This window comes from Acomys minous, assembly GCF_964271855.1.
Source record: "Acomys minous genome assembly, chromosome: 4".
Classification (NCBI taxonomy): domain Eukaryota; kingdom Metazoa; phylum Chordata; class Mammalia; order Rodentia; family Muridae; genus Acomys; species Acomys minous.
This window is the reverse complement of record NC_140486.1, coordinates 73,401,646-73,427,085: the sequence shown is the minus strand read 5'-3', so window position 1 is coordinate 73,427,085 and position 25,440 is coordinate 73,401,646. Positions and strand designations below refer to the sequence as shown.

Genomic DNA, 25,440 nt, shown 5'->3' with positions numbered 1-25,440 from the left:
TTGTTCGGTTTGTGAATATTTTAGATGTTTCATGACATTTGTTCCAGGCCTTCTAGAAAGTTTGCACTTACTTTTGGTATAAAGAATTAATATTAAAATGTGGGGTTTTCATATTTTTCTCATATTTTCCACATAATATATTCAACTTAGGAACTAAAAATAAGCAAAACTAAGGAATTATGTGGCATTTGGCTCTGAGGCAGAAGTAACTAAGCTATGCTTTCTCTCTTTAGTAATTGGAGCCGTTTTCCTCCTGGGTTTTGTATACTCTTTGCAGATTTAAGGAGCAGTGATCAAGGACCAAGTCTGATCCACTCGTTGTCCTGTACTTTTTTCTGAAAGGAGAAAGTAGCTTAGCTCAGAGGTGGTAATCACAATAGTTTAGGGTGTCACTCTGAAGGATAAAATCCCGGCTCGACTTTTTTTTTCTTTTTCTTTTTGGCCTCCACATGCTGCCTGGAGCATGGTGAGCACATAGTGCTTTAGCTGTTGGTACCTCACCCCTGGCTTCCAGAGACCTGTGTGAAGTGTCTGTCCTTGTCCTTCCTAACCCTCTCCTTGCATTGCCCAACACATCACTGTGACCATCATTTTAAAAGATAAGCTATAGTGCTTTCCTGTGTGTACACGGACCTTTGCTTCTCTCTCTGTTTCTTTTTTAAAGTTATTTTTATTAATTAATTCATATTACATTTCAATTGTTAGTCCATCCCTTGTATCCTCCCATTCCTCCCTCCCTCCCACTTCCCCCCTACTCCCCTCCCCTTGTCTGTGACTGAGGGGGACCTCCCCCCCATATATGCTCTTAGGGTATCGAGTCTCTTCTTGGTAACTTGCTATCCTTCCTCTGAGTGCCACCATGCCTCCCCATCCAGGGGACGTGGTCAGAGATGGGGAACCAGAGTTTGTGTGAAAGTCAGATCTCCTTCTCCACTCAATGGCGAAGAATGTCCTGTCAATCGGCTAGTCTGGGCAGGGGTTTGAAGTTTACTGCCTATATTTCCCTTGGCTGGTGCCATAGTTTGAGGAGGACCCCAGGACCCAGATCCACCTGTCATAAAGTTCCTCTTGGAGGTTTCCAGGACCCTCTGGATCCTTCTATTTCCTCATTCTCTCAGGCTTCTCTCACCTAAAGTCTCAATAGGATGTCCTCTCCTCTGACACATTTTCCTGGTAAGTAAAGTTTTTCATGGGACGTGCCCCTTGGACTAGTGTCTCGATATAAGTGAGTATATACTATTTAACTCTTTTTGCTTCTGGGTGAACTCATTCATTATGATCATTTCTAGTTCAATCCATTTGTCCACAAATTTTGGGAATTCCTTGTTTTTAATAGCTGAGTAGTATTCCATGGTGTAAATGTACCACAGTTTCTTTATCCATTCTTCTACTGAGGGACACTTAGGCTGTTTCCATGTTGTGGCTATTATGAATAAGGCAGCTATGAACATGATTGAGCATATGTCCCTGTTGTGTGGTGGAGCATCTTCTGGGTATATTCCAAGGAGTGGAATAGCTGGGTCTAGATATGAGTCTTAATGGAAAGAAATAAAAACAATAACCTGCTGTAAGTCTTTAGACCCTGCCAACCTTAAACCTTGTTAATCTATGACATATAAAAACTGTTGCTCTGAACTTACAATGAACCATTGGAATGAAGACATAGATACGAAATGTTTAGTTAAGATTGAGTTTTAATGGAAAAATATGTAATCAGTTATCCTACTGTAACTTCTATTTTGTTTTATGATAATTGTTTTTATGGCTGTGAGGTAGTTTTCTTCTTACCTAGAGAGCTTTTTCTGAGGAAGTATAGAAGTCCAAAGACAGAAATAAAAGTTGTTGGACCACATTAGAAATATACTCCGTCAGGGCTGGAGAGATGGCTCGGTGGTAAAGAATCTATTCCATCTACCTAATATGTGTGCATCTGTGTGATTGTCTGTGTATATGTATATATGTATGTATATATATGTAATTGTGTGTCTATCTGTATGTCTGTATGTATGTGCATGTGTGAAGTTTGTAGGAGTTCCCTTTGTTTCATCCATTCAATGTGTATGAGTACATGGTTTTCTTTCTTTCTCACTGGCTCATAAAAGGTTAAAAGAACTTGGAGCTCCTTGCTAGCTGGCTTCTGAGTTAGGTAAAGGGCTGCCTCTTAAGTAGTTAAGTTTCCTTTTTGGAAAATATGCCTGCAGTTAAACAGCTGAAGGCTAATCACCACAGTAAGCAACTCTGGCCTTAGGAGAACAAAAGAGGCCAGAAAGCTTTGTCAGTAGAGGATTAGACTTTTTATCTGAAGGTCCTGAGTTCAAGAACCCCATTTTTCCCTTTCAAGCCATCAGCCTTGGTGTATTAGAGTTTAAAGGAAGCATACAGAGATTTACGATTTACCAGACACAAACAGTGGCTGGCCCTGAGATGCCAAGGAGCCACCAGGTCTTTGACCCCTGACCAATGCTGTGTCCTACTTCAGGTACCCTGGGCCTTGTCAAAGCTGGACTTTGGCACATTTTTGACTTGGACACTTTCCTAATACTGTTGACTTTGGAGTGCACTCTAATCCAGTAAGCCAGTGCCTGAGTGAAGACATTTCCATCAGGCATCCTCAAATGAGACCAGACAGTTGCCTTTTCCTTTGAAGGGGAAGCACAAGGAATCATTTAAGCAGTCATCACATATGTATGTGTAACAGAATAAACATTGGGTAACTTCAGTCTGATGGGAGATGAACAGAAAGTTTGTTTTCTTGGGTAAATTCAGTGCTTGCTTGTTTCTTCTGCATTTCTGTTTCTGTCAGAATGATGGAATCTAAAGGTGGCATCTATAAAAACAAGTCCAAACACCAACACTCATAAATATAGAGTACCTCTTCTGTTCAAAACCTGTTATGCTGAAACTGCTATATACCAAAGACATCTTCACAACACATAGCAGGTATTAGTATAGTCCACAACTTCATGTAACATCAAAGAAACATTACTCCGGCCATGGAAGTAGACACATGTCCCAGCACAGCTGCATTCCTTAACCTAAGGAGCTGTCCTTTTAATACAGTCCAACGGTCAAGTGTGGTGAAGCCAGAAGGCAATGATTCAGTAAAAAAAAAAAAAAGCTATGCAAAGTGGAAAGGGTGCCGGATCTAAACATGAAACAAGATTATATATAAAAATGACACATGACAGACATATTTGTGAGGCAGGAACTATTGAGGACTTGCTTACCCTATCTTGGCAGAATTTGGCCTTGACTCTGCCTGCATCCAAGCTTGCCGAGTTTTAGGCAGAATTCTCTCTGTGGTAGAAATGAGGATTTCTACCATCTACATTAAGATGTTTTTTAGAACTAAATAGATGTTTTAAGTTTTTAATAATGAGATTTGATAGATATTGATTTACATTCAGAAATTTAGATGCACCAAGATAGGAAAGACGTTTTCTTCAAGACTGTCAAATACGAATAGCCAAAACACTATGAATATAACATGTACACAATTCCTGATTGTTTCATGGTTCTTCTTGCTGTAGGCAGTTTATTGTTATATGTATAATAATATAAGGGTATATGTAAAAAAATAAAATATTTTTAAATTACGTATGAGAATTCCATCTCCTATGGTCTTTGTGCTTTTACAATCTTCTGGAATTTGTCAGGCCAGCATTTTGAAGGGTACTTTGCTGTGACTGGTTTATCATGAATGATTCAAATAAGCATCAGCAAAAACAACACTACAATGTAGCTACAAGATGCTGATTTTGATGGTAGGTTCCAAACAGAGAATGGCTGCATTGTGAAACCAATACTGAATTTAAAAGGGCGAAAAATTGGTCTTTTGTATGTTCTAGACTTAGTTATTACATAATGCACATAGAAACGAAATGGATGTCAGAATAAAGTTTATATGGATAAGAAAAATTAAAGAATAGAAATTTGAGCTGGAGAGAGTGTTAGTGGTTAAGAGCTAAGAGTGCATACTGCCCTTGCAGATGACCTGAGTTTGGTGGGCAGCCCCAGATCTGGCAGCTCACAGCTGTAACTCCAGCCCTGCAAATCTGACACCTGTGGCCTCAATGAGAACCCCAAAACACACATACACAACACACACACACATACACACACACAAACACATATATACACAAATATAATATATATAGATCATCTTTAAATAATATATACCTAAGTTCAGGGTTCTCTAGAGTAACAGAACTTATAAAATATATAGCATCATACAGACTGCACTCCAGCTAATCCAACAATGGTTGGCTGTAAACAGTAAATACAAAAATCTAGAATCTAGTAGTTGCTCAGTCTGCTAGGTTGGCTATCTCAGCTAGTCTTCAGTATACACTGGAATCCCAAAGAAGTCAGGTCTAATGCAAGGAAAGGGATAGGCGTGCTAGCAAGGCAAGAGCAAGCAGGGAAAGGGCCCAAGCTTTTTTCTTCCATATCCTTACATGGAAGGTTCCAGTAGACAGTGTGGCCCAGATTAAAGGTGTGTCTTCCCAATTTAAGATCTGGATTAAAGGCATGTCTTTTCCTGGTTTGAAAGATATAGATTAAAATCACACCTTCCTACTTTGAAGCTCTGCATTAGAAGTAAATTTTCCTACTTCCTGCTTCAAATTGAGCAAAATCCCTCATAAATGCACAAGTGGGTTTTAGTTCCAGCTGTAGTGAAACTGACAGCTAAAAACAGTCATTACAGTAAGTAGTGTAATATATAATTTTTTAATGAACCCCTATTTTTAGTTTGACAACAAAAGCACCCACATCTCTAAAGAATTTTTAGTAGCATCTAATTCCTCATTTACATTTTTCTTATACTTATTAATTTACATATTTCTGTGTGTGTGTGTGTGTGTGTGTGTGTGTGTGTGTGTGTGTGTGTGCGTGTGTGTGTGTGTAGGTCAGAGGACAATTTGCAGAAGTTGCTTTTCACTTGCCATCATCTGGGTCCTAGGGGTAATATTCAGATGTTCAGGTTTGACAGCTTACCTTTTAGATACATGGAATATGTATGTATATATTTTCATTGACAACAATCATCTAACTTCTTTGTGTAACTTCTCTTACTGTTTATTTCACTTAGTGATATTTACTGAATGTTTTTTCCCTTCCTAAGTATCTTGCCAGAAAGTCAAATATTCCAAATGAAGTCCTGCAGGTTAGAACCTGCAGAATCTAGTTTGTCACCAGGGTCTATTATGTTGGGCTGTACTTCTCTCTTTAAAATGTCAATCAGTGTTTTAATATAAATGTGGACATACATGTATGTGGGTGTGCATGCATATGTGTGTCAACAAATTTGTTTCATTTATACCAGCTTTCTCTCTGGAATGAAAACAATTGTATTCAAAATCAACTCTGACCTGCCTGCCTCTCAAAGATTGATATTTGAGTTGTTGACTTAAATTCTTATCTAGTTATATGCCTCTTTATCTGTCTCTACAGTATCCAATCGAGAGAAGTATGGACCTGATCAGTTGGAGTGAATGTTGCCTTGAGCATCTCTACTTTCCCAGACTCATTTAGACTGTGGGTCCTATACTTAGAAGCACAATAACTTCCTTGTAAGATGTGAAGGGAAGAGGAAATTTAACCTTGGAAGGCTCCACACTAAGCCACATAATAAACTCACACAGAGTAGATGTGGACTTTGAATGTTTCAGTGCACTGTGTTTTCTGGTTTGTGGATGGATTCATTACTTTCTATTGCTCTGGTAAAACACCATGACCAAAGGTAACTTATGAAAGAAAGAGTTTATTTTGGCTTATGGTTCAAGAGGGTGAGTCTATAACTATGAAGAAGGCCTGACCACAGTTGGCTGGTGCAGGAGCTAAGACAGCATGAATCAGAAAAGTGTAAGTGGGGTCTGGGCTAGAAATTTTCAAAGCCCATCCTCCAACAAGGCTATATCTACTAAATGTCCACAAACACCACCACCAAGTAGAGACCTGGTGTTTAAATATCTGAGCCTATGAAGAACAGTCTCATTCAAACCACCACAGCAGGTACACATGTCTACTTTTTAGAAGTCCAAAAGAAAAAGAAGGTAGAGAATGAGGAAGAAATGAAAAGAACGGAACTGGATTCAGACTATGGTTCATGTGAAAAACAAATTAGCCAGATTGTAACTTCAAAGGTTCTAAAAGGGAGGCTTTAGTTTGTAGTCACTTCATAAGAGACCATCTCATGGATGAGACAAAAGCAAAGAATAAGTTTAGGCTGGTAGAACATATTCCTTGCATTGTGTGATGGGAAATGTAAAGCTGGAATTTTCCTAACAAAGGGATACTCATGCCCTGCACTATGCCCTGAGAACACTTGGCAGATAGCAGCTGACCTATAAATATTTTCTGGATGATCTGATACTCTGAACAATTCTAAAGATGATTAGGATGTGTTACAATGGAGTGATAATTGAGAAATATGAATTCTAATCTTACTGTAAGTAATCACTATTTTTGAGTCCTTGCTACCTGTCAAGCACCATCTTAGTGATTTAGGTATGGTAGTGTATTTAGGGTAAAGTTGTTTTCTGTGAGTGTTGGATTTCATGTTGGAGGAAAGTAATAGTGACCATAATGATATCCTTTTTTTTTTTTCCGGTGCTCTCTGGGCATTAAACAAGCATAATACCATTCATTCCTCTGGCTCCAAATCTATGGCTGTCATCAAAGCCACGTTTGCAAGATGTTACACTGCTCCTTTCCCTAACAGAAAGTTCCTTCCTGATAAGAACTTTGAGACCACCATCCCTCTTCAGTCTGTGCTGTGTTCGTTCTCGTCATTACTACTAGAAACTGGGAATCATATAAACAAGCTCCATTTTGTATCCCATTCACTCTAACCCAAGTCTATTCTCTAGGAAAAAAAGTCAAATGAATCTCTTATTTTAGTTCTAATTTCCTAAGTACTCAATGATTTGCTCATTTGTGCTGGTCATCTTCACAAAGGAGTTTCAAATGAGAGTGTACATCAGGAAGTTTTTAAAGCGAACAGATATAAGTACAAATAAGGTGAAGAATACATGACACTAAGGATGTTTGAAAATGCCATAGGAAAACATTATTTTATAAGGTTACTGAAAAATACATGTATGAGTTATACTTCATGAAGTAATAATGTTCCCCTCAGGAATCATAAACTACTGAACAAAAACCCAGTGCCAAACATGGAAAACCTCCCTTCAAGTTGTTGGTCAGTGAGATACAAGAGATTTCCAAAATAATATAAACAATTGGCGTTGCCCTTGATGCTTACCAGAATTTAAAGGTAAAGCTCTGTTGCTGAAGACACCTCACACTTCACAAACAGGACTCGGAGGAACAGAGCTGCATTTGGCCTGGAAGCCTGCTCCCTGAAGATAGGCTCTTACAGTGCTGGAAGGTGTTATGCAAGCTGCCAAGAGAGTAAAGCAATCAATACATCTGCCTAATTGTAAAGTTTGAGAATCACAACATTGACAAGTCTGGCAAGGTGGTGCAATAGTGGCGCTTAAGTCCTGAGATTAACCCATAGCCATATAATTGAACTTATGACCTATTCAATAAGAGGTAACTCATACTTGTTACTGTAAAGCTACCCAATTGCTTATGGCTGGAGAGACCATAGATCCTATGACTGCAATTTTCATAAATTAATGTAGCTTTCAACTGTAGACTAAATCCTTATTTTTAAACTCATAAACAAATATACCTCTCACCCTATATCAAAAAGGTTTTTTTTTTTCAGGAGATGGAGGATACTACAGAAATCTATAACTGATCAAAATGCAGAGAAATGGGGACCATTGGTAGCCAGACTAAATTGGTATAGCTACAATACATCGCCACACCTACGGCCCAGGAAACAATGGAGAAGGGATAGAGTGACTATAAAAGCCAGAGGAACAGGATGCCTGTGCTGAGATGGCATCTTCTAGGCATTACAGGAATGCTGCAGCCATGAAATGTTAACAATATGGGTGCTTAAACAAGACCTGAACTAGACTATACTAGTCTACATGCCAACATAGATGGGAGAAATTTCACAAGGCCCTAGATGAAGAAATATAGACAGTCAATGGCTGTTGAGAAAAAAGGAGAATCAGCGTTCTCTAGAGAAGGACATCATAGGTTTCCCAAGCCCAAGTCGTTAGCTTTAAACTCATGTACATATAGCAATATTGGTGGGACTCAGTAGGTTAGGGTGTATTTGTGTGTGTGTGTGTGTGTGTGTGTGTGTGTGTGTGTGCGTGCGCGTGTGTGTGTGTGTGTGTACGTGTACACCTGAGGGCTGAATCCATAGACTTCAATATGCTATGCATGCACTCTACCAATAAGCCCCTTTTTGGCTTTTATGCCCAGGGAGGCCAGAAGAAAGTATCAGATCTCCTGTGACTGGTGTTAGAGATGGTTGAAAATATCCATCTGGGTTCTGGTGTGAAACCCAAGTCCTCTGGAAGAGCAGCCAGTGCTCCAAACTACTGTGCCATCTCTGAAGCCCCACTGACTTTTAAGCTTTGAACAACCTCACTAAACTTCCCACAAGAAGCATGACCTCATGCTGAAGTCCAGGCCGACCTTGAACCTGTTTGTGAACTTTTAGTCACAGCCTCTATACACCAAAGATTACAGTTGGACCTGGGCTACCAAACCCAGCTACTTAGGGCATTTTAATAAAGGAGGTGAGGAATAAGGAACAAGCAGGGGAAAGGCTGAGAGAGGATCATATCAGCAATCTTCTATACAATAACAGTAAGGCTATTGCCTTGAAGCAAAGCTAACTAAGATGCTGCAACAAAGCCATGTTGGGGGACAGGGTAGTGGCTACAGTTAGGACTTTGAAGGCTCCCCACACTTTTTTATTCTATGTAACATGGGTAGCCTTTACAAAGTTTTGAGCCAAAAATTATAGAAGGTCAGTGATTTTGGACCATATCTTACTGTTTTGTGAAAATAGAGAAGTGAAGCAAAAACCAACTCAGGAGGACAGGTTAGGAGACATGAATAATTATATATATATATATATATATATATATATATATATATATTGATTCTGCCTGAGGCAGGGTGACTTGCATGGTTTGGAGGGTGCATATTTTTAACCTACTTCCTAAAATTTATTTGTAATTATGAAGCCATCATTAAAGACAGGAAAAAAAAAACCTTGAATCCAAAACAGATAAGTTCTCAACTAATGTCAAATAGAACAATAACCTATTCTTGTTTCCACCCCCATACATAAACAAATGTTTTTTCCAGGTTCAATTTATGGACACAGAGGGGTTTTTGTGTGTGGATAAAGTTTATGCTTTCTGAGATTAAAATAACCTCACATATAGTTTTTAAACAAAAGGCTAAACTGTATACAGAGAAAATATAAACATGGATAAAAAAGAAAAGAGGCCAAATTTGTGGGTGAATGAAATGATCACAAATTAAAAGCCACAATAGACAAGATTATTTAAATACTGAAAGCCAAAGAACTTTGGGCCATGTTCCCTGGATTGGAGTAAATATTAAGCCATTTTCCAACTTGTAGTGCTGGCCTGATTGTTACAAAGGCCGAGCACCAGGAGAAAGGTTAAGCTTGTTGATAAATCAGGTTTCACATACCAGGAACCTAAATGATTCAGAAGCAGCTGCTGGAGCAGGTGAGCTAAAGCAGCTGGAGAAGGCAATCGGATTGAGTCATGAGACTCAGCTTGTTTCAAGTTGCCTGAGCTACAAAGATGCTGTCCAAGAAGTCTATTCCAAGTAATGCCTCAGCCACCTCCATTCACCAACAGGCTAAGCAGGCTCCTGGCCATGCAGGTCATTCCCCATTGCTGCATACTCATCAACAACCCCAAGAGATAGGGATGTATATTTCTCTGCCCAGGTTCCCAGACACAGTCTCAAGCAAGATACAAGAAATGAGCATCTTCAAATGTAATCTTGTCTGCATATCACAACACACAAATTAACTACAACTAGATTCTTCCAGTAAGTTTTTATTTCCTGAAAGTCCCACTTAACTCCATAAAACAAGAATCTGTCATTGGATGTGTTTCAGGATAGCAATTAGCTTTGTTGGTATTCCCCAAAATAAAACCACAAATACAAATAAAAGATGCTGAGTGTTCTGAGTGTTATATAAGAAAGGGATTGTGTGGAAGAATACATTTTTAACACTGATAAGACAAACTTGTTTTACAGTGAAAAATTGTGTTCAAGTTGATAAAAATCTTGCAACCAGAGATCCACAGGAAACTGAAACTTTATTTTCTAGCTGGGGAGCAACAGCTCAGCATGTACTAACTTGCAGTTTGCTATGTCTTCACAGGGCAGGGCTAGAAATAACAATAATCCACAGGGCAGGGCGAGGAATAACAATAATCAGCTTCCATATTGAAGTCAGGCATGTCAATGGTTTGGCCAATGAACTGGAAGCAGATGGGTGTGGTTTTGTGTCCACACAAAGATTCCAGAGCCATAGTATTAGCTACAGTCCTTTTCATCAGACACAAAGTTAGCTACCAATATGGTAGTCTCTGGCTGCTCAACAAGTGTGGTGTTTTCAATATATATGGCCGCCATAGATTCATGTTTTGAATATTTGGCTCATAGGGAGTGGCACTACTAGGAGATATGGTCTTGTTGGAATAAATGTTGGAGGAAATATGTCACTGTGGGGTAGGGATTTAAGGTCTCCTATGTTCAAGTTATGTCCAATGACAATCTCCTTTTGCTTCCTGAGGATAAGATGTAGAACTCTCAGCTCCTTCTCCAGCATCATGCCTGCCTGCACTCAAACTGTAAGACAGCCCTAATTAAATGTTTTCTTTTATAAGGGTTGCTTTGGTCATGGTGTCTCTTCAAAGCAATGGAAACCCTAATTATGACAAGAAGCCAGAGTCTGACCAGAAAATATAAAAGTTATGCAATGATAATTGTGGCAGGTAAGAAGTTGTGAGCCATAAATATTTGAGAAATAGTTTTCACTACAACATAGCCTATTATCTACAGATAAAGGCTGCTGCTGTACAGTTTATTCAAAACACTGTGTTGGCTTGGATGCATAAGTCAGCAGGGGAGGTGATACACAGTGATACAGGCAACACACTTTGCTGATAAAATGAAGTTGGATGGCGGAGTGAGGAGATAAGATTTGGAGTCTGTGGAGCAGGAAACACAATACTCCTAGGGATTGATGCTGGAAGAGAAAAAGATTGGGAAAAATTATCAATTAAGTTTGGAATGTACATTTTGATGTTCCCATTTGGTATCCAAGAGGAGATAACAAATAATTGGCTCACATTTTGAAGATAAGTCCAAGTAGAGACTTGAGTTTGGTATGTTCAGGATACTGCTAGGAGCCATGCAACTAAATTTCAACATCAGAGAAGGCTGATGTATGGAAACTCAACCCCAGAGCACGTTGGCATGAGAAGTCACAAGAAAAAGACAAATGAGCAGAGAATACTGAAGCAGGAAGCAGAAAAACACTGGGAAACAGGATTGTTCTGACAGCCTGTGAATGAAAGACTTCCAGAGAAGTAGTAGGGAGCAACTTGACTATCAAATATTTCAGTAGCAGTCAAGTAAAAAAGATGAAAAATGGTGTTCATGTTTCACATGATGGTTACCCTTGAACAGTTTCAAAGGAAAATCTTCATCCTCTGGAGTCTCCAAGAAAAAACAGTTTCAAAAGAAACTTTGAATTTCTGCTTTCAGAAGGAGAAGAAGAAAAGACTAATACCAGTGCTTTTAAGAAAACAGGAAAGCTTAATGGTATGAAAGCATGAAAATTTGTCAAAACTTAAAAATAAGCCAAGGAAGAGGAAGAGAGAAGGGTGGCTTCGAAGCTGAGAGTCAGTAAACTGGTAACTGAAACACTACCCAATGGGATTTCTTTAAATCCTAAAATGCAATGAGGAGCTAGCTCAGTCAATAAAATGTTTGCCTTGAAAACATGAGGACCTGAGATAAACTTTCAGAATACAGATCATCAAAAGCCAGGCATCACAGTGTGTGCTTGTAACTCCAGCGCTGGGGAACAGGCAGATCCCTAAGATGCCATGACCAGCCAGAATAGCCTCCTTGGTGAGTCCCAAGCTAAAAAGAAACTTGTCTCAAATACTGATGAACACCACCTAAGGTTGTTTCCTGGCCTCCATATGTACATAAACATGCACCAATACACACAGGCACATCCACCTGCATACATATGAATTCAAACACATACAGAGAAAAACACTTTCCCATTTTATTTCTCTATATATACAACAGTCCTGCTTAGAAATATATTTAGTGGCTTTGTAAAGTTGCACTCAATGGCCCTCAGCCTCAATGATAAAACTTACCTGAAATCTTTAAAATATAGATTATTGTGGACCTCCCTAAGAGATATTGATTTGAAATGTCTTAGTAATGTCTGTACTGTGCTCTCCTCCCCCACCCACACCTCTCTCCCCTCTGTGTGTGTGTATGTGTTTGTGTGCACGTGTGTGTGTGTGTGTGTGTGTGTGTGTGTGTGTGTGTGTGTGTGATGCATGTGTATGGATGTATTCATGTGTGTGTTAGTATTTTGGTGTGAGATCACTCTCACGCACAAAAGAGATAAAGTCTTTTGCAGAACTCAAAGCTTGCCAGATGAGCTAGAATATCTGGCCAGAAAGCCCCTGGAATCCCCCTGTCAGCCTTCTATAATCCCCAGGGCTGGGATTATAGGGGTGCATGTCCATTGGAATTCAAATTCAGCATCTCATGTTTATAGGACGATTACTTTGATGAATCATCTCTTAAGTCCCTGCTCTATACTGTTAATAAGAATATTGCATCATTTAGATCTTTGGGCAGGTGTGGAAACTTTAGTTGAGGAAATAGTTCTCTCAGTATTCAAATCATAGCTGTGCTTAATTTTAATTTGTGTATGCTATGTGTGATATACATATGTATGCTTATGTCTAAACTTAATTTATTACATTATTTTTGCTTGAAATCAATACACATGAATCAAAGTCCTTGAGAAACTCATTAATCAGGAAATGAAAACTCATTTATTTTAAAGTCTCTTATTTCAGTTTTACTTTTCACTGATTTGTTGTCTTCTAACAAACACTCCAAAAATCTTTATGAATTCACTGGAATTGGATTATAAACATATACAAATAGTCTTAGAAAACTACAGAATTCTCAGCTTCCCCAATACTCTGCCATTATATTCACCCACACACACATGAACACACACACACACACACACACACACACACACACACACACACACACACACAGTCATTTCTATAACTAGACATTCTTTTATTTTTAATATTATATATATATGGGCAACTGGCTTGCATGTATGTCTGTTCAGCATATGTGTGCCTTGTGATTAAGGGCATTGGATGTCTTGGAAATGAAATTAGAGGCAGTTATGAGTTTCCATGTGGTTTCTGGAAATCAAATATAGGTCTCTGGAAAAACTGGCAGTATTATGAACCACTGAACCACCTCTCCAGCCTTGAACATTATTTTATTAAAGGAAAAACAGAAAAGTGCTGTGAAATCAGAGATGTATTTTATCACAAATTAAATTCTAGAAACTGAATATTTGTCAATAATATTCTAAAAATTATAAACTGATATAATTCACAGAGGTATATGAAGTCCCTTTACTGTATGCTTAAACATATTTTTAAAATAACTGCTGGCAAATGTAATAGTCCCTTAAAAATCACCTTGCCTATTAGCAAAATCTTAACTTGGAGTAGCAGAATGCTAAATGATTTGTTTATTGTTATACCATATACCATGTTTGGCATAATAACAGTTGTGTGATGCTATTGTGAAAAGGCATCTCAGTTATAACCCCCCAAATGTAGTTGAAGAAACAGAGACCTTGTTAGAGGCCAGTAGATAATAAGTAGCAGAAGTAGGCTCAGAAAGCAAAGTCCTTCAACTTCTGTCTAAATGTCTTGTAACCTACTCCCTGTCTCTATTGCTCAACACATGATCCTTGGATAATAATCACTAGGATGCATTTTTTAAGTGGAGTCATAAGCCAAGCACGTTATTCTGGTGCTCTGAGGTGTGGGCTAATGGTCATGGTATGTGAAAACCTAAACAGGACAACAAAGCCCAGCAATTCCACTTATGAAGGCCAGGACTGAGCCCAGAGAGAGACTCAAAGCTCTGAAATACTTTCTGTAAATAATGCAAGGACAGCAAGAACTAAACCATGAACAAATTCCTCAATGTCACAAATAATGCAGGTGTTGTCATAATCATAGTAACTGCTGCCAAAACTTCAAGGGTGTAAAACCAATCTTCCTTCTTGGCTCCAAACTCCCAGAAGAGACCCTGAGACTCAAAATATATTTACAAATACCTAGGCCATATAGATAGTCTTGTTCTCTGACTAGCCCAAAAAGTAATAACCTATTTCAATTAATCTACATTTTGCCATGTGGCTGCTTACTTCTGTTCAGATTCCATGCATCTGTTATCCTCACATCTTTCCATGCAAATCATCCCATACTTGGCACTCTCCCATAATCCTTTCTGCATACTGGATGTCCCAGTTTCTATTCTACTCTTTCCTGTAGGCCATACATTTTTAAATTGACAGGTAATGTATCTATATAATACACAAGATATTCTCTGTACAAGTGGACATGTTTTTGCTGTTTCAGGTAAGTCCAATAAATATAATGTTGTGGCTTAGATTCTATAAGCCAAAAGTTCATACAGACTGGTCCCCAGTGTGGGGATAAAGAGGAGTAGGAGAACTTTTAAGAGGTAGAACTTATGTGAGGACCATACACTTGTCCTCCTTTTTCATTTTTTGGCCATGAGGTAAGTGGTTTTGCTCCACCAACTAGCCCGGCCATCATGTTCTACTTGTGTCTTAATCAGTGTTCTGATTAATCAGTGTCACTATGAAGAGACACTTTGACCACAGAAGTCTTAAAAAGGAAAGTACTTCATTGGTCTTTGCTTACAGTTTCAGATATACAGTTCGATAATACCATTGCAGGAAGCATGACAGAACACAGGTAGACAGTGGTGCTGGAAATGTAGCTGAGAGTTCTACACTTGGATCTACAGGCAGCAGCAGGAGAGAGACTCTGGGCTTAGCTTTCCAGTGACACGCTTCCAATATGGCCACATCTCCCAATCATTTCCAATAGCACCAATCTCTGATGACCAAGTATTTAAATATGTGAGTCTGTAGGGGCCATTCTCATTTGAACCACCATGACTAGTGGTCCAAGGCAATAACTTGAAACTCTGAACCAATAGAAAACTTTCTCTTTGTAAGTTGATCATCTCAGGTATGCACTATAGTAATGGAAAACTAACACTGCCTCCTCCTCCTCTCTGTTTTATTTGGTGGAAAGGGTTGGTTTTTGCTTTTTGGTTGTTGCTGCTGTTGCTGTTTTCAGACAAGGTTTCTCTGTGTATCCTTGGCTGTCCTGGACTTGCTTTGTAGACCAGGCTGGGCTCAAACTCACAGAGATCCTCCTGTCTCTGCTTCCTAGAGTGCTGGGTTTACAGGCCACATGCTTGGTGGCCTTGTTCTTCTTAAAGTTGCTTTTAGTGAAAAAAAATGTGCAAAGAAAGTTTAGTAAAAGTATTGTCTTAGTTAGGGTTTCATTGCTGTAAAGAGACACCACGGCCAAGGCAACTTTTATAAAGGAAAACATTTAATTCAGGCTGCCTTACAGTTTCAGAGGATCAGCCTGCTATCATCATGGTGGGAAGCATGTGGTGTCCAGGAAGACATGATGCTGGAAAAAGAGCTCATCTTGATCCTCAGGCAGCAAAGAGGAGACTGGATGTGTTCACAGTAGGCATAGCTTGAGCATTTAAGACCTCAACACCCAGCCTCCACAGGGACGCGCTTCCTCTAACAAGGCCACATCTCCTACAATAAGGCCATGCATCCTAATAGTGTTAATCTTTATGATCAAGCATTCAAACACATGAATCTATGGAGGTCATACCTATTCAAACCAGCACAAGTATTACATGTAAGGACACAAGGTAGTCATAAGCCAATTCAAAAACAGACACTCCCTAGGCCTTGGCTGCTCTGAGAATATAGCTATAGCACAGCCATAGGTCAACAGTAACCCTGAGAACCTAATTTCTATAATCAGCATTCTAAGCATCCTATATACTTTTACTTTTATACTTTTATGCTTTGGCCTATATGTCTCATCTATTGCCAGATGAGCTTTCCGGCAGAGCTTTCTTGTCCATTTAGCAAGGACCACATGGTCAATTCCTCTAAGAACAGAATGGGACTTATATAGGTCATATGTGACAATCTGAATTTGTCAATGCTAAAATAAATTAAGATTATTCTTGCATGAAATATTTGTTTTAAAAACAATTTTCCCTCAAGAAAGCTCATTATCATCTTCATAATATCCATGGGTTAAAACATAATAACATGTCTAAACAATTAATAATATGCATGGTTTAAATATAAATAATTCTTTGTGATAATATTCATTAGAATTATTGAGAAGCAAGCCCTACATCTAAGGTTCAGGGAATATCTTGGGAGAGGGGACAAAAAGATTGCAACAATCAAGTGGTCAGTATATCTATTACAAGATAGTGTCTTCTAGATATGACCCAGATGCCACACTCATGAGATCTCAATAATATGGGTACCCACACAATACAAGACATTCAGCCATCACAGATGGGTAAGTTTCACAAGGCCCCATCCCTAGATAGAGGACTACAGGATATCAATAGCTGCTGAGAGAGGCAGAAGCAGTTTTCTGCATGGATGAGCTCCCTGGTAGTTTATGTAATCCCAAGTGGTAATCCTAAACACAAATATATAACAGCAGTACTAAATGGGCTCAGAAGGTATAAATATGTAAATATGTACTTAACAGTAATTGTAGAAGAAGAGATCATGATCTAAGAGGGAATAGGGGAAGGATATGGTTAGGTGTGGAGGTTGAGGGAAACGGTATAAATAATATAAATCTACCATAGTGTAGGAAAGTCTCAAAAAATCTAAATAAAAAATAGTCATACCTTAAAATTAATCCATCAAAGAAGCAGTGTTTGGGGGTGAACTTTTGGGACGTTATTAAGTCATGAGATGGAGCCATCATTAATGATATAAATGCCCTTATAAAATGCCTGGTAAAAAAGGTTTTCGTGGGGCTGGAGAGATGGCTCAGCTGTTAAGAGCACTGTATGCTCTTCCAGAGGTCCTGTGTTCAATTCCCAGCAACCTGTGGAAGGAATGTGACCTTGCCTTAGGCAACAGCAACCACATGGTGGCTCACATCCTGCATAATGTGTGATCTGGTGACCTTTTCTGGTATGAAGGTATATATACAAATAGGGCACTCATATACACAAAATAAATAATTCTTTTTTTTAAAGGCCTTGGGGAACTCCCTTACACCTTCCCCATTTAAGGCTATATTGAAAATGCAGCCGCCCATGAACCAGAAACTAGATGCTTCCCAGACACTGATGTTTCTCTATAAATTGATACTGTATTTTTCATCATTTAAATTATGAGAATTTTTTCTGTTTATAAACTACTTAGCTGGTAGTAGTTTCAAACAGTCCACAGAGATTAAGATGGTTCCCCTAAATGCAAATCAAAACAACTCTTGAGATTCCATCTTACACCTGTCAGAATGGCTAAGATCTAAAACTCAAGTAACACCACATGCTGGCGAGGATGTGGAGAGAGAGGAACACTAGAGGAATGAAAACTAGTACAGCCACTTTGGAAATCTATTTGGCGCTATATCAGAAAACTGGGAATAGGGCTTCTTCAAGACCCAGCTATTCCACTCCTTGGAATATACCCAAAAGATACTCCAGCACACAACAAGAATAGTTGCACACCCATGTTCATAGCAACCTTATTCATAATAGCCAGAACATGGAAACAGCCTAAGTGTCCCTCAGTAGAAGAATGGATAAAGAAACTGTGGTACCCAGAGACATTAATCAACTAGAGGAAAAAGTGAGGAAGAGCCTGGAACACATTGGCACAGGAGACAACTCCCTGAACAGAACACCAACAGTCCAGGCCTTAACATCAACAATTAATAAATGGGACCTCATGAGGCTGAGAAGTTTCTGTAAGGCAAGAGACAGTGTCAACAGAACAAAATGACAGCCTCCAGAATGGGAAAAGATCTTCACCAACCCTACATCTGACAAAGGTCTAATATCCAAAATATATAAAGAACTCAAGAAATTAAACACCACCAAACCAAATAACCCAATTGAGAAATGGGGCTCAGAATTAAACAGAGAATTCTCAACAGAAGAATATCAAATGGCTGAGAAACACTTAAAGAAATGCTCAATGTCATTAGTCATCTGAGAAATGCAAATCAAAACAACTCTGAGATACTATCTTACTCCCACCAGAATGGCTAAGATAAAAAAATTCAAGTGACACTACATGCTGGCGAGGATGTGGAGAAACAGGAACACTCCTTCCTTGCTGGTGGAAATGCAGTCTAGTGCAGCCAATTTGAAAGCTATCTGGCGCTATCTCAGAAAACTGGGAATAGGGCTTCCTCAAGACCCAGCTATTCCACTCCTTGGAATATACCCAGAAGAGCATACAATAGGGACATATGCTCAACCATGTTCATAGCAGCCTTATTCATAATAGTCAAACAGCCTAAATGTCCCTCAGTAGTAGAATGGATAAAGAAACTGTGGTACATTTACACTATGGAATACTACTCAGCTATTAAAAACAAGGAATTCCCAAAATTTGTGGACAAATGGATTGAACTAGAAATGATCATAATGAGTGAGCTAACCCAGAAGCAGAGAGACTCAAATAGTATATACTCACTTATATCTGGACACTAGGCCAAGGGGTATGTCTCATGAAAGTCTTCACTGACCAGGAAAATGGGATAGTGGTGAGGACATCCTAAGGTGGGGGAAATACAGGAGATAGGGAAATAGATGGATCCAGAGGGTCCTAGAAACCTACAAGAAGAACACTATGATGGGCAGATCTGGGCCCAGGGGTTCTGCTCGATCAATGGCAACAACCAAGGACAATATGTGTAGTCATCATCAAACCCCTAACCAGGCCCAGCCAAGGGACAGAATATTCTCCACAGTTAAGTGGAGACTAGGGACTGACTTTCACATGAACTCTGGTGCCCCTTTTTTGGCCATGTCCCCTTGATGGGGAGGCCTGATGGCACTCGGAGAAAGGATAGCAGACTACCAAGAAGAAACTTGATACCCTAGCATCATATTCAACGGGAGGAGGTCCCCATCAGTCACAGACATAGGGAAAGGGAATGGGATGAAAGTGGGAGGGAAGGGAGGAATGGGAGGATGCACGGGATGGGATAGCAATTGAGATGTAATATGAATGATTTTATTTTTCAATAAAAATAAATTAAAAAAGAAAGAAACTGTGGTACATTTACACTATGGAATACTACTCAGCTATTAAAAACAAGGAATCCCCGAAATATGTGGACAAATGGATTGAACTAGAAATGATCATAATGAGTGAGTTAAACCAGAAGCAGAAAGAGTCACATGGCATATACTCACTTATATCTGGACACTAGCACAAGGGGCATGTCCCATGAAAGTCTTCACTTACCAGGAAACTGGGACAAAGGGGAGGACATCCTGTTCAGACTCTAGGTGAGAGAAGCATGGGAGAATGGGGAAAGAGAAGGATCCAGAGGGTCCTAGAAACCTACAAGAACATTATGATGGGCAGATCTGGTCCCAGGGGTCCTGCTCAAACTATGGCACCAGCCAAGGACAATACATCCAGTAAACTTCGAATCCCTACACAGATCTAGCCAATGGACAGGCACTCAGAGGAAGGATATCAGGCTACCAAGAAGAAACTTGATACCCAATGAGCATATACAGGGGGAGGAGGTCCCCCCCCCCCAGTCACAGTCATAGGGGAGGGGAGTAAGGGGAGAATGGGAGGGAGGGAGGGAGGAATCGGAGGATACAAGGGATGGGATAACAATTGAGATGTAATATGAAAAAATTAATAAAATATTTTTTAAAAGATGGTTCCCTTAAGCCCATGATGAAATGACACTTTTTTGCCCTCTTGGACTAGAGCTTGGTTGTAATACTTACTCTGATTGACCAAATGTAAGCAAACATGATTGAAGTTTTAGGAGCCAGCGCATACTTCCCATGTTCATATTTCCTCTAGCATGGCACCCAGCCACAATACAGACAGTCCTGCGCTTTAAGCCTGGCACCAAGATTGAAAGTATCTAGAGCCAGAGCTTCCAATCAACCTCAAATGGAGATGTAACAGCAATGGGAAATACTTTTACATCACAGAAACTTGGACTTACATGTTTCCACAGCATAGCCTGCACTATCCTGGCTGACTAGGGATTCAAAGCAGTTCCAGCCTGAAGCACCATGAATGTTTACCTAGAAATGAGGGGCAAAAAGTGCCCACTGTGTCTATTATGATACAGTTGCCAATTTGTGCTGCACAGTTAGAATAGCCTGCTCCCTAACTTTCCCAAGTCACACTATTGATCATGTCCAAACAATCTAGTCTGCAGTGCATTGGCATAATGTACTTGTGGACTGTGTACAGTTTACTCTTGTTCATTGAAATGCTGATTTCTCTACCCCACTATATGGTTCCAATCTGGACACTGCACTCTGATGTTTATTCTAAGTATCTCCTGTCTCAAGTTTGTGTAAACATGTCACCATTTGTTCTCTGTATTGCCAATAAAAGCCAAGCAGCCAATGTTGAGCAATAACAGAGGATAAGGTAGGAGACAGACATCCTGGTCCAGTGAAGGGTGGAGAAAGAGGAGGGAGAAAAGCGGATGGAGCCATGAGGTAAACATGAGGAAGATATGAGTGAAAAGCAAGTATAATGTGGAAAATATGAATGGGAGGAAACCATACCGCTTGGAGGTTTAGGATGGAGTAACTATTGCACAGCATGTGTTATAGGCTAATTAAATGGATCCTAGTCTCCATGTGTGGTTACTTTGGCATAAAACTAGAGAAGAAGTAACTGTTGATATACTGAATAAATCAATATTAAATATTAATAATCATTCCACAGCTGTGTACTTGCTTAATGTCATTAAATTACATGTTCTTATATTGGTTGATAGTCAACAGATTTACTGTAACTATCATTGTAAGTTTTTCAGAGGAAAAAGATCAATTTTGGGGCCAGGGAACAAGTATCAGAGCTATTGTCTGAAGGAAAAAGAAGAGTTCTGGCTCCACAGAATGGGACATTACTGTAGCCAGTGTGGTTTATTTTCCTCCACCAATTCCTAAGTAATAGAAAAGCTTTTAAAGGCATCCATTTTTGCAACAGAGAGAGAGAATGAATTTGGGTACCTGCAGAATGATAATAGTCAACATGCTAAGACAGATGTAAACTTTATTTAGGGGTGGGGACCCCTAGATGAAGAGCTATAGGCAATCAATAACTGTTGATAGAGGGTTAGCTTCTGGTTGCAAATGACTGCCATGTAAGGAGGGAACAATTAAAATACATGCTATTAGATTCTCTCAAAATACATTGCCCTGTTAGGGTTCACATCATCACATCCACTGAAAATGAGACTGTCTGAATGACATATTTGGGAGAACGGATCAATCTCCTCAGTGCCTGTAGCAACTAACTCTGGAGGCTCCACAGCCAAAATGCCCAGGCTGTCCTGAAATTTGGAAGATAAATACAGCTGTGAAGCATTGATTTACATTACACTGTATAGATGTCTGAGTTATGTGCATATTTAGTATATGCATATACACTGTATATTATAGAGGAATGCATATATATTTATGTACTGTAATTTAGTCTGGCCCTCCAAGAGATGCCCTAAAAGAATGAAATAAGTGAGATTCTACTGAATGAAGAGTTGTGCAGTCTAAAACTATATTCCCGCCTCTGGCAGAGGTGCCATGCTATGGCATAAATGTGACTTTGAGTTCAGAGCAGAAGGAAAGATTGAGCAGTTGTAGCCTAGCTTATCATGCTCTCTAAGGTACACTTGGTGAATCAAAGAAATCTCTCATCTCTCAGGCCTCCTTGAGATCTATATTGCAATCAGTCATTGGCTGTGTGTCATCCACAGGAAGGTGTGGCCTTGCAGTAAATGCTGTGGAGGATTTCAAAGCCTTTAGAGGTAGGGTGTGTTAAATGCTTAGTCTCTACCTGTTTGAGGAAATCTGATTATACAATGTTCTGTAAGCTATAAGGTGCAGTAATACTGCAATACAATGGGGGCAGGTATTAGGAGAAGGCACATACATCTGACTCAGCATTTCCTGCATTAAACAACCCTCCCTGGGAATGCAGCCTGTTACTTAACCTCACACAGGGAGACATGTTTTGGTCTAATGACCTGTTTTAACATAGCCTCTTATCCCTTCTTCTCTTCCATCTAAGCCGTGTTTTGTTTACCTATAATTTCCTGACAATGTGCCTATAATGGAAGAACATAACTATTTCATGACTGGGTCTTTTTTTTAAGTGAGGGTGTCATATATCCTGAATATTGCTTATTATTACCTGCAAGTGTAGTTAGCCTTGGAAGCATACAAGATGAACAAACTGAAATACTATAAAATTTAAAAATCAAAGGGCAGTATCCTGTACCATAGAAAAATTTAAATCAGTAATAAATTTTTTAAGATAGTCTGGTTGTATAGCCCAGTTCAAAATCCTCTTGCTTCTACCATCTAGGAACTAGGATTACAGGAGCCACAAGCATGAACCACATTAAATGTTAATTTTTTGAGCATATCCCAGAATCTCCTATGTGGAACAAGTGCTGAGGAGTGAGTGGGAAAGCACAACAGCATGCAGTACTCTGTTGTTTTATATTTGACTTTCACTATCTCATTAAATCTACCTTGTCTCCAATTTAGGCAAAGATTATAGCAAAAGATGGTATTTGTCATAAATGGTTCAAAAGGTGGGAGTAACTGTGCTTACAGATCTTGTTCATGTCACCTTTGGGGCAAGTTATATAATACTTCTGAATTCCACTTGCACCCTAAAAGGTAGCAGCTGATGGCTCCGATTTTATAAGAAACATACACATGGAAATGTTATCTTGTAAGTAGAATAGTTTGTTATTAATGGAAATATGGCTTATTCATACATCTTTGTATTAGCTACCTTTTCCTTCCTCCTTTCCCTCTCTATCTCCTCCTTCCTCCTTTTTAATCTCAAGATTTACTCATATTGTTATCATATTGGGTAAGCATACAGAAAAATTCACATTCTGATCCCAAAAATTCTTTAAAATTACAATTTAATACATTTTATGTTCTTATGTAGTTAGATATTTTATTTTTGATGGATTTATAATGGAAGGCCACATCTTCAAAAATGTAAATCACATGAGGATCAAATTATGTGTAGACGAAAATATAGTTGCAAATGAAAATAGTGACATACAGTGGTTGACTCTCAGTGTTTGGGTGTTTTAGAAATAAAGGATGTTAGGCATTAACGAGTAACATTCAACTGGCTGCACAGAAATGAGTGATATAATAAGTGTTAGTATGTAAGTACACCAGAAATAATGTTCTTTAAATCTCCAAGGTATGATATGGCATCAGGTGTCACCACTGTAGAAAGGAATACTTAATTTTAAGAAGAATGTGAGAGACAGAACAAAAACATAAAATATTGTTTTTAATCCTACTGTTTGGTTCATAATAAACAGTACTATTCTAGGCACTCACTGAGTAAGCATTGTACTCTGGCTGGTGGGCACAACACAGTAGAGTAGAAAGTACTACAGGCGTATCATGAGAAAAGAAAAGGGAAGAAGGAGGAGAGAAGGAGAAGAAGAAGGAGGAAGAGAAGAAAGAGAAAGAGGAGGAGGAGGAGGAAGAGAAAGAGGAGGAGGAGGAAGAGGAGAAGAGAACTTAGTTTCATCAGTAATTTGTTTTGTAACCCATGACCTTCAGTCATTTCTTCTTTGTGAAATGAAGTGGTAGGGCCATGGCTCATGTGAAGCTGCAAATCAATTAATCCTGCCACTGCATGATCAATACTGAATGTTTCTAGAGAGTTTGTCATTCTCTTACTTTACTGTACAAGTACTTTCCAATTATTTCCTAAAGGAAATGAAACACAGTTAGGAATAAAGAAAACAGTAACCTTGCTGCTTTTCCCTTACCACCAAGAGTAAACTCTAACCCAACCCTTATAGAATGAAAAATAGAGGGGATCAGCAGGAATTACTGCAGACAGTAGAGCAAAATTTGAGGAGTCACCGCGAGTGCTGTGGTTTGAAGAAAGAAAGAAAGAAAGAAAGAAAGAAAGAAAGAAAGAAAGAAAGAAAGAAAGAAAGAAAAGAGATTCCATGTACCTGCCTCTTAAACTGGAGTCCATAGAAATGCAAAGTGCCCGTGATTGTAAAAAATTATCTTCATATCTGAAATTGTTTCTATTTAATTATGAATGTAAGCAACAACAACACAGCTGCTTTGTTACCAGTTACACTTGCTTCCCAATTTAGAAATCACAGAAGTTTCTTAGACTTGACGCTGGCGCCTGTTACTTAATGCACACACACACACACACACACACACACACACAAAACAAAAAAAAAACCACACATACGTAATTATTTCCACATGTGAAGCTATTGCAGTACAACAAAAATAGAGTTTTCAAAACTCCATTTCAACTTCCTGTATAAGCCTACAGAATTCATCTTATACATTTAAAAACATTGCAGTGAGAAGGTCCCAATAAGATTGTCCATGGGAAGCCCGGCACGGTGGCTCAGGCCTTTAATCCCAGCACTTGGAGACAGAGGCCTGGTCTACAAAAAGAGTCCAGTACAGGCAAGGGTGTTACACAGAGAACCCCTGTCTGGAAAAGCAAAACAAAACAACGAAACAATGTCAATGGGGCAATTAAGTTGACTCTGGAAGGTCTGCCAGCTCACGCAAGGACCACAGAATTCGCAAATTGGTCACTGTACACCCTAATGGGGGAAAATGCAAACTATGGCTCCAAACTACGTTGAGCCGGAAGCGGAAAACAGGAATTTCGTTGGAGAAAAGACAGATTATTTTACAGGAATTTCGGATGGCAAGAGTAAAGCATGAAGACAGCAGGGGCCCGTTTCGGTCACGTGCGTGGCTTCAGGAACACTGGCAAAAGAACAACCCACTTCCTGTTGACTAAACTGATGCCTCTCCCCACCCTAAGCCTCCCTCTCACCCCGCCAGGAAACGCAGGACTCAAGCCTCCACCGCAAAATCTGAGACCTCCGAGCTCGACTTCCCAGGGCCAGGGTCTATTGCTAAGAACCTCGCTCCAGTACCGAGCGATTTGCACGAGCGCAGGCTCCGCCCCAGCCCCAGGGTCCGTCCGTGCAACCTTCCGGTCCGGGGCCTCCCAGCGGCGCCGTTAGCTTACGTCACGGCATA

General features: G+C 39.4%; 1 long non-coding RNA gene across 1 annotated transcript; it reads right to left on the bottom strand.

Annotated features, from left to right (window-relative positions):
• Nucleotides 1-1,693: 1,693 nt before the first annotated feature.
• Nucleotides 1,694-25,387, bottom strand: LOC311596866. The gene is made up of 4 exons (XR_014779010.1): nt 25,232-25,387; nt 7,268-7,405; nt 3,228-3,297; nt 1,694-2,827 (listed from the first exon to the last, which is right to left on the bottom strand). It is a non-coding gene; the product is annotated as an uncharacterized lncRNA (long non-coding RNA).
• Between the last annotated feature and the right edge of the window lie 53 nt (nt 25,388-25,440).